The 13517-nt window shown below is 39.3% G+C and overlaps 1 protein-coding gene across 4 annotated transcripts in view; it reads right to left on the reverse strand.

Moving 5' to 3' along the window:
• Positions 1–13517, reverse strand: part of FAM193B (family with sequence similarity 193 member B) — a 40140-nt gene that overhangs the window by 18197 nt on the left and 8426 nt on the right. The gene's annotated exons all lie outside the window — the stretch shown is intronic.

Consider the following 13517-nt stretch of genomic DNA (forward strand, 5'->3'; position numbering starts at 1 on the left):
CACAAGACCGGAGTACCTCAGGGACCACCTGCTGCCGGCGTCAACTTCCCTCCGCCCTGTGCGCTCCCACAGAGAGGGCCTCCTCAGGGTGCCTCCGGTCAGAGAATGTCGGCTGGTGGCCCCCAGGGGGAGGGCCTTCTCTGTGGGCGCTCCGGCTTTATGGAACCAGCTGCCGGTCGAGCTCCGGACGGCACCGGACCTTCGCTCCTTCCGACGCGGTCTGAAGACCCACTTATTTGAACAAGCTGGCCTGGCCTGATGGGGGATGTTAGGGTTTTTAATGGGGTCTTTATACTGTTATTGTTTTTATCTGGGCGATTATTTAATTCCTTTTAATTTTTGTATTCTCTATTTATATATGCCCTGTTCACCGCCCTGAGTCCTTCGGGAGAAGGGCGGTATACAAATTTAATAAAAGTAAAGTATAGTAAAGACCCAGCCCTGCCTGGCCCTAGGGTGGAAGCTTGGCAACAAATTGGACCCAGGGCTGTGAAGAAAGGGCAACAAGCATGAAGCAGGCTGCACTGCCTCCTACCAAGCAAAAAACCTGGGACAATAGGCTGTGCACTGAATGGCCTTTGGAAAGCAGATGGCCTGTCTCAGTCCCAGGTGACTCAAAGTGCAAAGAATGCATTAGCAAGAGACAGAAGGCATGCTGGTCTGTGCTTCTCATGACATCTTTAGGAACAGGTGTGCTCAGGCGCTGAGATGGCCAATCAAAGTGACAAGGGAAAAATTTGGTATTGTAGAAAAATCTGGTAACATCAGATCATACATGGTATATCAATCATACCCACACAATAGGAAAAAAAGCAAAATAGCCAAACAAATAAATAAATCTACTTCTATTGATTTGCCAGAAGGCAAGTAATTTTTTCACCACAAGCTGTCCATTATTCACCTAAGTCTTAGGTCCTAAGATAACCTAACTTATGAGGGACATAATCTAGCCAGGTTTCGGAGTACTGTCGTTAAGAACACTCGAATTATAGACTTTAAAAATGTTGCACTAATGGCAGCTGTAAACCTCTTTTGTAGTCAACTGAAATATTTCTCAGGCTAATTTAAACTGGCTTTTCTCAGGTAGGCTAAATTTTCCACAATTCCCAGCAGATCCAACACATCTGGAGAACACCTGATTGCCTCATCTAATTAGATGAAGGCTCATCTATTAAATATTGAAGGCTATTTTGATGAAAACCAATACCCTATGTTTACCTGAACTTAAGATAATGTCCCACATCATTAAAAAGAAAAGGGAGAAGAGAGAGATCTACCTCCATTATTGTATTTCTCAGAGAGAATTATTTTCCCATTTTAAAGATACGTTGCAGCAAAAATCCTTTAATATAATATTTATTCCAAAAGTTTTAAAACCAGTCTGGCTTACAGATCTTCTAATAATAATACTACCACTTCCCATGCTTCACAGATGAGTAAAAATAAAGCATTAGTTATACAATACAAAGCAGTACTGCCTAGAGGGGAAAAAAGTCATAGGTCCTCATAAATCCTTATAGATTTCACAAAGTTTTAGCTTTCAGGTACCATGCCATCTCATGTCTTGCTCTCTTGTCGTTATTTTTAACAATAGCTATATGGAACCTTTTTCTCTGGTTAAATGAGGTAAAGATCTATTCCAGAGCATTTCTACTCACTTTTAGTGAGTTTTCTATTGATTAAAGAATTGGGAGCTTGGCAAAACTCTTTCATCTTTATTTATTAGTTAAATTATTAACTTGATTATTTTTCCTCTATTAGGCCTCAAGTGAAACTAAGTATCACCAACTAAACAGTTGCTATAGGTTTGATTTGTCTGTTTATCATAGGTCTGATTCAAGTATTCCCTGTGTACTTGTATTACTGTACCGGATTTTATCTGAAGACATAACGCGTGCTGCTACATTCACATATTATATGTCAGAATACTAACTCTGAAGCTTTCTGCTGAAAATAGCAGAGCCACTGAAATGGGCTAAAATCGTGTTTATATATAGGCAGCCTAGACTATGTACAGTCATGCTTCAAAATCATAGTTGCTGTTCTTTTTCCACGCACGCAGCTTGAATTGAGCATTCCCATATCTTTGCAATTCTTCAGGCAGACTAATCAGCATATCCAGTTCTGACTCAGTACTGTATTTTGCCTCTTCCTAGTTCAAACAGGCTGTCTAATTTTAAAGAAAACATTCTTAAGCACAGAAATCACAATCTGTAACAGCCCCATTTGTAGATGCTGATGCTGATATAATCAAGAAAGCTATAAAAGTTAATGAAGGAAGTGATAGTGATATCACAGGGATCAACCAATCAGAGGCAAGCCTCTGTAGAAAGAGGAAGTGTTATTTTCCCCAATGAGAGATTCTGAAGGGGGATTTCCATGCATGTATAAAACATTAATGATATAGTCAGGGCTTTTTTCCTCATAGAACGCTCAGAACGGAGTTCCGGCACCTTTTTGGGATGGAACCTTGTAGGGTAGGCAAGGCGGGTTGTATGACATGTGTGAGTTCCGGCACCTTTTTCTTTTACAAAAAAAGCACTGGATATAGTATAGTATTATAAGATCATCCCTTATGCCAGGGGTGTCAAACTCAATTTCATAGAGGGCCGCATCGGCATTGTAGTTGCCCTCAGGGGGCCGAGTGGGCGTGGCCTACTGGGTAGGTGTGGCTAAAGTGCGTATGGCCTACTGGGTGGGCGTGGCCAGCTCTACATCATTCGCATCAAGGGTGCCTATGGGGGCCTGGGCAGGAGTGGGACAGATCTGAGGGTCTCTGGCAGAAGGAGGGTCTCTGGGCCAGGGCCAAGGCAGTGGGGGCCGTTCCCTCACTGTTTCCAGGATGGCTTCGCGGGCCGCATGAAACCACTTCGTGGGCTGGATCCGGCCCCCGGGCCTTGTGTTTGACATGTCTGCCTTATGCTTTGAAGGGGAAAGTAAAATAATCTGGACCTAGCCCCTCCTCCCATCCACGCACCATACTAGTCATGCATGCAAAGGTTATCTAAGTTTCATCAATTAAATCATCTAAATTCCTCCACCTAAGGGGAATCTAGGCTAATTGAGATGCCTGCTATATAGAAGAGTTCTGCACACATACATTGGTATACATGACTTTTCTTTTCTTTTTTATTTCCAAAGTTAAAATACAGAATCCAAAAAGAAAGAAGAAAATATACAAGGCAAAAACAAAGATGAAGGAAAAAAGTGTATAAAACAAAATATTAAACATACACATAAAATGTCCCCCCTGGTAGAATACTGATAAATGTATTTCAGCAACAATAGTTCACATCCCCCTGCAAAACAGGCCCACAGTTTAGGGACTTCTACATCTATATTTGCAGAATGGCTATACATTATAAAATATCACAAATATCAAAATCTATTATCAATCAAGCAATTTGACCTACCATCTATCTACTTTTTTTTTTAAAAAAAAAACTAATTAACAGGTACTCCCAGTAACAAAGCTAAACTTCAAAGGCCTCTGTTAACAATCTATTTTTGTATCTAACTCTCAGAAAGTCCACAAGCACCCTTTAGTCTCTCATAAAACATTGCAACCATTGTCTCTGATCCATCCAGGGTGAAATACCATTGATTGATTGTTTCTTGGTAGTAAAAGCAACTCTTTCCAGTTTATCATATTTACTTTCCTTTAAAATTATAAATGGAATCTTTCCTAACAGCTGCTTCTCACTGCCCAAAAGGTAGGTCTCCATTGAAGATATCTCCATAGCACTTGTTCAGTAAATTTTCCTGCAAATTGGAACACCATGTCTTTTGACTGCTGTCTTCTAGTTATACATAATGGCTCTATTGCACAAGTCCATCAAGTTTCCTAAGACATTCCCGTTTGTTAATGACCCCCTCAGCTTCCTGTAGTACAGGGGTGTCAAACTGCCAGCCTGCGGGCCAGATGCATCATAGCAGAACTGCGCCCACCCCATTACCGGCAATGGAAAAAAAGTCGTGATACGTCGCGACACGTCACGTGACGTTGCGAGTTTGACACCCCTCTCTAGCAAATCTCCAATTTTCAAGCAAAACTTTTTCCAAGAAGGTTTTAACATTAAACTCATCTGAGTACCATCTGTCTTTTATATCTTCGGGGGGGGGGGGGAATTATAGAACATATATAAAGTATAATATTCAAAGCCCCTAATTTATTATTGCTTTCGTTTTATAAAATCCACATCTCTCTTATAACCAAGCTTTCACAGCAGAATGTAAACGGTTCTTTTTCAAGGGCAAAAAAAGTAGATGTTCCATAACAAATTAACCACAGAAGCAGCTAAGATAATGATTCTCAGATCAGAGAGTTAAAAAAAAAGGGGGGGGGAATTACCATCATTTTAAAAATAAAAAGACAAGAATACATACAAAAGTAAAATGAAGCAAGAGACTTCTTTTTCGGAAAAACTAGTAAAATTCAAAATCCTTAAGAGTAAAAATCTGGTATAAATCAGATTCAATCACTTTCACTGCAAAAGAAAAAAGAAAAAAAAAGCACCCAATGCCACCGATTTCTTTGTGGCATAAGTATTTTAAAGCTCCGAAATAAGATGGTGAAATTTTACATCTGTAATCAAGCGAAAGGGTATAGGCAAATTAGCATTCAGCCAGGCTATTAACAATTAAGCTTCAAAAAGTGATATTAAAAAGTGAGATGCGTTTTAAAAATACAAACAACTGCAGGAAGAAGATGAAGACCTCTGGCCGCTCTTACTGAGAGCTGCAGCCCTCTAGATTTCTCTTCCCAGGCAAGTACGCGGTCCTAGTGGGTCACTCAAAGTTACTCCCATCCACAACAGAGGAGCATGCTGCCAAAGAGCTATCTTTGGTAACAGAACCAGCTATTTATTTATCAGCAGGGAGGAGGGAACAACGCCCCATCATTCAACACACCTTTTTTTGAGGGATCCCACACAGCTCTACATGACAATACCTCATGTCTGTTGAGTGTATCAGCAATGGAAAGATGCAAGATTAGATCTCATCATTCCATGGCCCCATCTTGCTTTCTTTGAGTAAATGAGAACTTTCGTCTCCATCATCCCACGCCGCTTGCAATAAAGTATTTATTTATGCAATTTATCCACTGCTTCGACTCTAGCAGACTCTTATGCCATCCACAAACATTAAAATAACAGTAATAAATAATACACTATATTAAATTATTAAAGGTAAAAGAGGGGCATAGAAAGCACTGTTTCCATGTAACATCATCAGCCGTGTATTGATATACAACACCAGATTCATCTCTAAACCTTCTTGTTTTCAAGCATATTCCATATACTGCATGCTGCTTTGAAGCTTTGAAGAAAGGGCAAGACATAAATGAGAGAGTAAGTTAGCAGACTACTTTTATGAAAAAGCAAATATACTACTATCTTCTCTATAAAAAGGAGATATTATGGTTCCCAAGACTGATGAAACGTAGGTGAGGATCTTTATATTGGGCCCTAACTTTAATTCAGAAGGAAATTCATTTGAACTAATTAAAAGACATAGATATGTCTCAGAATGAACCTCTGTAAAAAATATATATATATCTGAAACTTGATTACGTCATAAGTGGTGCCTCAGTTTCAAAGAAATGAATCATTAACAACATGTATTAGTTTATGTTCTCCCCACTGACTACGCATTAAGGAAATTTCTTAATTTTTTCATATTTCTTCATTTTGCTATAGAGATTATTACTCAGTCAGATCCAACATCTAGCACTTTTCTAAACAATAAGGTATTTTGCCTCCACATTAGCCTGTTTTTAGCTGATTACATTTAGCACTGTCAAATATTCAGTGTTCAATGTTTTTCTAACTTGTTTCTCAATGGGCAGAGTACTCCATTATATAAAAAGCCTCCTATTAAAGTTGTCTACTGTCTGGTTGCTCCTATTATTTAGGCTTTTTTAGAACATGCATAATATCTGTCTAGCGTCACAGAATATATTCTCTCAATACAATGATGAATGCTACCAAAACAGAGCAGTTAACCACTGAAGATAATAGTAACCTATCTCCAATGCTCAATAATCTTTTTTGTTACTTAATCATTCATGTAGGGCCCAACTTTAGATCATTTGTAGACTTATTTAACATGGGTTTACTTAAAAGTATTGATTTATTGGAGTTTATTTACAAGTCCCCTTTGAGCATTTAATACCAACCAACCCAAACCTTAATCTCTGCATACCATTTTATTTTGGACCTCAAATCCAGAAAATAGCCTTTATAGCAGCTATTTTACACAAATGCTACTGCAAAGAAGTCCATTCTTCCTTTAGACAGCCATCTCTCCTGACATCATTAAGACACATTCTTATTCTCAGAAAATATATAAACAGCATTCCTTCTTCAGAGAATAAAAAATTATCACCCACATTACCTATAACTTATAAAAGTGAATTAAGATTATGGAAGAGACTGTGGCAAACAGCACATGCCAAGGAAATGCTGTAAGAAAAACTGTATTGATGTAAATGTTTAAAATCAATTCTAGGTTTATTTCTACCAACCTTAAATTTAAACAAAAACACTACTTTTTTACTATATACTTTATAAAATGAAAATAATTAGTCTCAAGAGACAATAATTTGAAAGAAAATAGCCCTCTCATAATTATTATTTAAACTGGTTCCACATAATATATTGGATCAAAAATACTGAAGAGGCAAAATTCTAATTAGAATCTGTGGTTTCAATTACATTCTTTCTAGATCCTGTATTCAACCAGAAAAAAAAGTATTAAGCATGTTCAGATAAACCTCAGGGGTTATTACCCTTCAGAATAATATTAAGGGAGAAGAGAGAAATAAAAGATTACAGTGGCCACGTTCCTATTTCTAAATATGTGTTTGGAATATAACTGGATAGTTTTTATTCCCCTCACTTCCATCCCTTAATTAACAATTATTAATTAAAGCCTTGATCAAATTAAGTTCCAAACTTATTTTAGCTGTAATGTATGCCTCTAACTAGCTTAGATACTATGTTTCTAGTTAACACCTGAGACAGGATGCTAAGCAGGTGGGCCCCCAGAGATCCCCTTTCAAATACTTGGGGAAAATATACTGCATGCAGTTTTCTACTGCTTTTAGATCTGCTTCAAGTAAGAATATATTTTCCTTCCTGGGTAAATATGCCTAACCAACAAAATTCCCATCGCACAGAAGCACTCACTAGTTTATGGGGTTTTTTTTGTTTCTTCTTGGTTAATTACTAAGAGGATTGTCTTTAAAGTTGTTCAGGTTGAAGTGTACAGGCTGCATCCTGTCTCTTGAGAGTGTCTCATTTTGATTCTTCTCATCTGTAGGAAACTTGTTAAAACCTCATTTTAAAGACATCCCAGAGAATAATGTTGTTCTTTAAACTCTCTAGATAATTAATTTGACCTTTGGGCAACGAAGGATTGGGGAATTTTGAGTGCAAGGGAGTGAGGAAGCTGACATAAACCACAATGAAGAATATTTATTTGAATTATATCTGCACCTTCTAAATCTGTAGACCAAACATCCAAGCATTCAACAAATTCTCAAGAGAAATGTTAACTGGCAAGCTTGTGAGTCAATCGCTTGTTTACCTTTTTTTAAAGCTTTCTGGTATATCACTATAGTAAAAAAAACAAACACAGGCCTATTAATAACTTGCAAATATATGTGAAAATAGTCTGATATTAAACAATACAGCAATTAAACATTTCTGTTTAATGGTTCCAAATGACACCATGAAATGTGAGCTTTAACTATATAAAAAAGAATCTAGTGAGGCAGAAAACCTCTCTTGGCAATGGCATGATGACAATTTTTATCAAGGGGTTCTACTTATAATGCTTTAACAATTTGGGTTTGTCCTTATAACAGAACAGATGGAATATTTATCTACTTAGGACTTAACAAGACAACATAAAATAGCTGCAGCTACATGAAATCAAATGACAGTGCTTCTTAATTTCTGGATTTCTGGTGGGCGGCTTCTGATGAGAAATCCCTTGCAAAGCTAGCACTAGCTTCTTCAGCCTAGCACCCTCCAGATGGTGTTGGGACTGCAGTTCCCAGAATTCTCTGCCAGCAGCCTTCCTGACTGAGAATTCTGGGAGCTGCAGCACCAACACCACCTGGAAGTCACTAAGACTGGTGCAAATTTTAAATGGCGAAAATACTGTACATTCACGGATAAACCGAGAATTTTAAGTGCCAAGGTATACTCTTCAAATTAGGGTTGCTTTATCCAGGGATGAGCTTATCTACAAGTGTGTGTGTGTTGAGTATTACTGTAATACTGAAAAAGTATTACTTTTTAAAAGTACCTGTAAATCCCATTTATATTCATAAATAAACCCATCCGTGGATAAAGTAAGCCCTCAAATTTTTAACCAAAATACCATGAAAAATGTGCTACCAGCAAATAAGCGAAAATTAGAACATATAAAAATTTCGAGGGTCCACTTATCTGCAGATGAGCTTGTCATATAGGGTAAAAGACAGAAAGATTTTCTATGGGACTGAAAATATTGGGGGAGGGGACCACATAGTGGTATGCTGTGCCTGAACAAACTAAGATAACAAATAGCATGAGTATCTTCATGATACTACTGTTAAAACCTTCTTCTTGTTCATTCCCCGTGTCTGTAAAAAAAATTGGCACTCTTTAAGCACAAACTATTCAGAGGAGCTCTGTTGGAGCAAAGGCAGAGAAACAAACCTCATTTTGGACAGAATGGATTGGAATTATTTTATGATGCAGTTTTATCGATGAAGTGCCTCTTCAACTATCATTTGCTCTATTTTTATTCCAACAGTTAATGTTCACAGTCATTTTCCTGTGAGCAAATGATATAATGTTTGAGAGAGGCTACTATAGAATTCTTAGCGTAAGCATAGCGGAGCTGCTGTGAAGTGCTTAAGGTGTTAGCTTAGTAGGGCAGAGCCAAGTGGATTCTCAGCTGTGAAAACTCATCAGGTGACTTTCACCAAATCACATTCTCTTAGCCCAGCCTACCTCAAACCTTATAGGCTTCTTATTGTGAAGATAAAATGGAAATCCTCCTGTAAAGTGCCTTCAGCTCCTACCAGAAAGACAGGATATTAAAATTAATTAATTAATATAGCTTAGCCTTAGTTCAGGTTTTATTGCTAAGATTTTTCTGTCCCATCTGGGCTTTGAACCAAAAGGGGGAGGGGCACAGGGAAGAACATTCTTTTTCCCAAATAATATACAATTTTCAAATTAAACACTTCCACAAAATTGTCCAGGAACTGATAAAATACTTTAGTACAAAAATTACACTGATTCATCTATAAAAATAGTCCCCGACTTATGACCTCAATTGAGTCCAAAATTTTCTGTTGCTAAGTGAGATATTTGTTAAATGAATTTTGCTCCATTTTATGACCGTCCTTATCACAATTGTTAAGTCAATCACGGCAACTCTAAAATGAATCTGGCATCCCAACTGACTCTGCTTGGCAGAAGGTCACAAAAGTTAATCACATGACCCAGGGACATTGCAATCGTCAAAAATATGAGTCAGTTACCAAGCATCTGAATTTTGATCATGTGACCACAGGAATAACAACTACTACTACTACTATTTCACATCTAATATGTGAGTGCAGCAAAATTGCGCAAACTGATTACAAAGCTAGACATGACCAAGTTGCTAAATTAATCCACTGGGCATTGTGTGAAAAACACGACTTGCCTGTGTCTGAAAAGTCGTGGGAACATAGGGTGAAAAAAATTGTTGAGAATGAGGGGGTGAAGATCTTGTGGGACTTTCGAATACAGACAGATTGCCATTTGGAACACAACATGCCAGATATTGCAGTTGTAGAGAATCAAAGCGTACAGCTGATTGATATCGCTGTACCAGGAGATGCCAGAGTCGAAGAAAAAGAACTGGAAAAAATTACAAAATATTGCAACCCGGCCATCGAAACGGCGTGATTATGGGTGAAACACGTAACAGTGATACCCATTGTCATCGGGGCACTGGGAACTATGTCCAAAAACTTTGCAAAATACATCAAGATACTGCAGTTTCCTGAATGACTCCAGCAACGCTACAAAAAACTGCACTACTTGGAACATCTTACATTTTAAGGAGGTACCTGGTTGATACCTAGGATGCTGGCAGCAACCCGTCTCAACCATCAGTCCCAGTCAATTTGAATGTTCAGTTGATTGAGGTTCATGTTTAATCAATAAAAGATAATAATAATAATAATAAAAAACAGACAAGCACCTGCAACATTAACTCAAACGTAACAATTGTCAATAAGAAAGACAAAAAAGTCTGGATAATGGACGTGGCAGTGCCTGGAGACAGCAGAATAGACAAGAAAGCGCTGGAGAAGATACCAAAATACAAAGACCTACAAATAGAAACAGAACAACTGTGGGCAAAGGCAAGCAAGGGTAGTACCAATAGTAATAGGCGCCTTGGGTGCAATCCCAAAACAACTGGAGCACCACTTGAACACCATTGGCATTGACAAATTCACCGTTAGTCAATTGCAAAAGGCGGCCTTCCTAGGAACTGCTTCCATCCTGTGCCAATATCTGTAATACCATCTAACATCCACATCTGCCTATCCCAGGTCCTTGGTAAGGACCCGATGGATAGACAAAAATGCCAAATCCAGTCTGAACATCTGGCTGACTGTGCGGCAATCAACAATAATAATGATGATAATGATAATAATAATAATAAAGTGGGAAGGGACCTTGGAGGTCATCTAGTCCAACCCCCTGCTCAAGCAGGAAACCCTATACCATTTCAGACAAATGGCTGTCCAGTCTCTTCTTAAAAAAACCTCTGGTGTTGGAGCATTCGCAGCTTCTGGAGACAAGATTGTTCCACTGACTGACGGTTCGAACTGTAAGGAAATTTCTCCTTAGTTCTGGGTTGCTTCTCTCCTTGGTTAGTTTGTTAGAATGCTGCGACAGTCGTGTGAAAAACATAAGTCACTTTTCTCAGTGCTGTTGACTTACAACAGTTCATTTTGTGTGGTGTGTGTATATATGTATGTATGTATGTTTGTGTAATAAATAATACAGTGTGTGTATATGGCCCCAAAATCCTGTTGCTAAGTGAAACATTTATTAAGTGAGTTTTGCCCCATTTTATGACCTTCCTTGCCTCGGTTGTGAAGCAAATCACTGCAGTTGTTCAATTAGTAACACGATTCTTAAGTGAACCTGGCTTCCCCATTGACTTTCCTTGCTCGCAAAAGGTCATCGTATGACCCTGGGATACTGCAACTGTCATAAATATAAGTCAAGTTACCAAGCATCTGAATTTTGATCACGTGATCGTGGGGATGCTGCAACGGTCATGAAAAACGGCCATAAGTCACTTTTTTTTAATGCCACTGTAACTTTGAATGGTCGCTAAATGAATTGTTATAAGTCGAGGACTACCCGTACACTAGTAGGGGTGTCAAACTCAATTTCATTGAGGGCCGCATCAGCATTGCGGTTGCCCTTAGGGGGCCGGGTGGGTGTGGCCAGGGTGGGTGTGGCCAGGGTGGGCGTGGCCTAGTGGGTGGGTGTGGCTAGAGTGCGTATGGCCTACTGGGTGGGCGTGGCCAGCTCTGCATCGTTCGCATCAAGGGTGCCTATGGGGGCCTGGGCAGGAGTGGGACAGATCTGGGGGTCTCTGGCAGAAGGAGGGTCTCTGGGCCAGGGCCAAGGCAGTGGGGGCCGTTCCCTCACTGTTTCCAGGGTGGCTTCGCGGGCCGCATAAAACCACTTCGCGGGCCGGATCCGGCCCCCGGGCCTTGTGTTTGACATGTCTGAGTTAGGAGAACACCACCTACAGCATTTTATCCCAAGGCTACAAACTAGGAGGCTCCACACTTTGTGCATAAATGCATTGCTTCCCTTCTAACGGTGAAGTTACTAGCTATGCAATGCTAAAGAATAAAAAGATGTTCAGTCTCCTGCATATCATTTTGTCTTCAACACAACTTGCAGGGGCTCTGTTGCTGGCATGCAATTAGCCATTTAGGTTCTAATCCAGAGACAGATGCCAACTACAAGTCTGATTTGGTGTGACAGCTGCAAAAAAGGAAACATACAAAAATAACTTCTGTTAATGCACCTCTGGATTGTGGCCCTGGGTATTAAGAGTGCAACTGGTCCTTCAATCAAGGAGGAGATTTGTTGACCAGCAAGTTTAACTCATGAGCAAAGAATCTTGTAGCACCTTTCGCTCCAACAGACTGACTTGATACCATCAGGGAATTTGTTAAATCACATTGTCACAATCTGTTTCTAACACCAAGATGACGATGGGCAGGAGGACGTGGTTTATAGTAAAAGAAAATAAAAGTTGAGATCAAATATAGGCAGCACAATCTCCACCGAGAACTTGAAGGGACAGTAAGTCCAAGAAAACTCCAAATAAACAGAATTCTGATAGGGAATTTAGATACTGGTTGCATTTCAGTAGCAACATTTTACGGCAGTACTTGTCAGTCTTTTAGAGCTATATCATCTGTAACTACAAAAAGTAGTCTCAAAATTAGAAAATATTTGTATTCTGTATATTCAGCTTGAAGACTATAGCTGCAATGCTAATCAACTTCAACTGGATAGCTTTCTTATATGCTTTCTGTGTCTTAAATGATATGGCATGTCAGAAACTCCACTGTGTGAAACTATGCTTAGTACTATTAATCTGCTTTGGAAAACTGTAACACGTGGGCGCCAAACTGCACTCTGGCAGCATCCTGTCTCTTTTGCCTTTAAGACAACTTTCATTTTAATAACTTTAATTAAACTATTATAAGTTATCCTCCATAAAGCTCACTGGTAAGAGCTATGAAAGTCAGCCCTGTCATTACACTCCTAATGGGTTATAAATGAGAAGTCAAAGAGAAATTTTCCTCACTGCAGCAAAGCATGTATGTCATTTTAATAACAGGCTCCTATGTTTTTACAAGCTGTATAAGCGGGAGATGATCAGTAGGTACTGCTGTTCCGATGCTACAATGAAAGGACTTACACCTATTGGTTTTCCTGGCTACTTATTTCAAAAGACACAAACATTCTGTTCTATCTGATGAAGGGCAGCCCTTATTCCTTAGCACAGGTAGTTCTCAACCTATGACCACAACTGGGATCAGAACTTCCACTGCTAAACAAGCTGGTTGTTACGTGAGTCATGCTAGACTTTACAGCCTTCTTGTCACAGTTGTTAAGCGAATCACTGTAGCTGTTAAGTGAATCACGCAATCATTAAGTGAGTCTGGCTTCCCCCGTTGCCTTCACTTGTCAAAGTCGGCTGGGAGAGTTGGAAATGGTGATCCCATGAACACTGCAACCGTCGTAATCATATGCCGGTCGCCAAGCGCCCAAATTTTGATCATGTGACCCTGGGAAGGTTGTGATGGCTGCAAGTGTGAGGACCAGTAGTCCTTCTTTCAGTGCCACTTTAACTTTGAATGGTCACTAAATGAATTGTTGTAAGACAAGGACTACCTCTATGTTGCTTGCCAGTTT

The sequence above is a fragment of the Vipera ursinii genome (genome assembly GCF_947247035.1).
Source record: "Vipera ursinii genome assembly, chromosome: 2".
Classification (NCBI taxonomy): Eukaryota; Metazoa; Chordata; class Lepidosauria; order Squamata; family Viperidae; genus Vipera; species Vipera ursinii.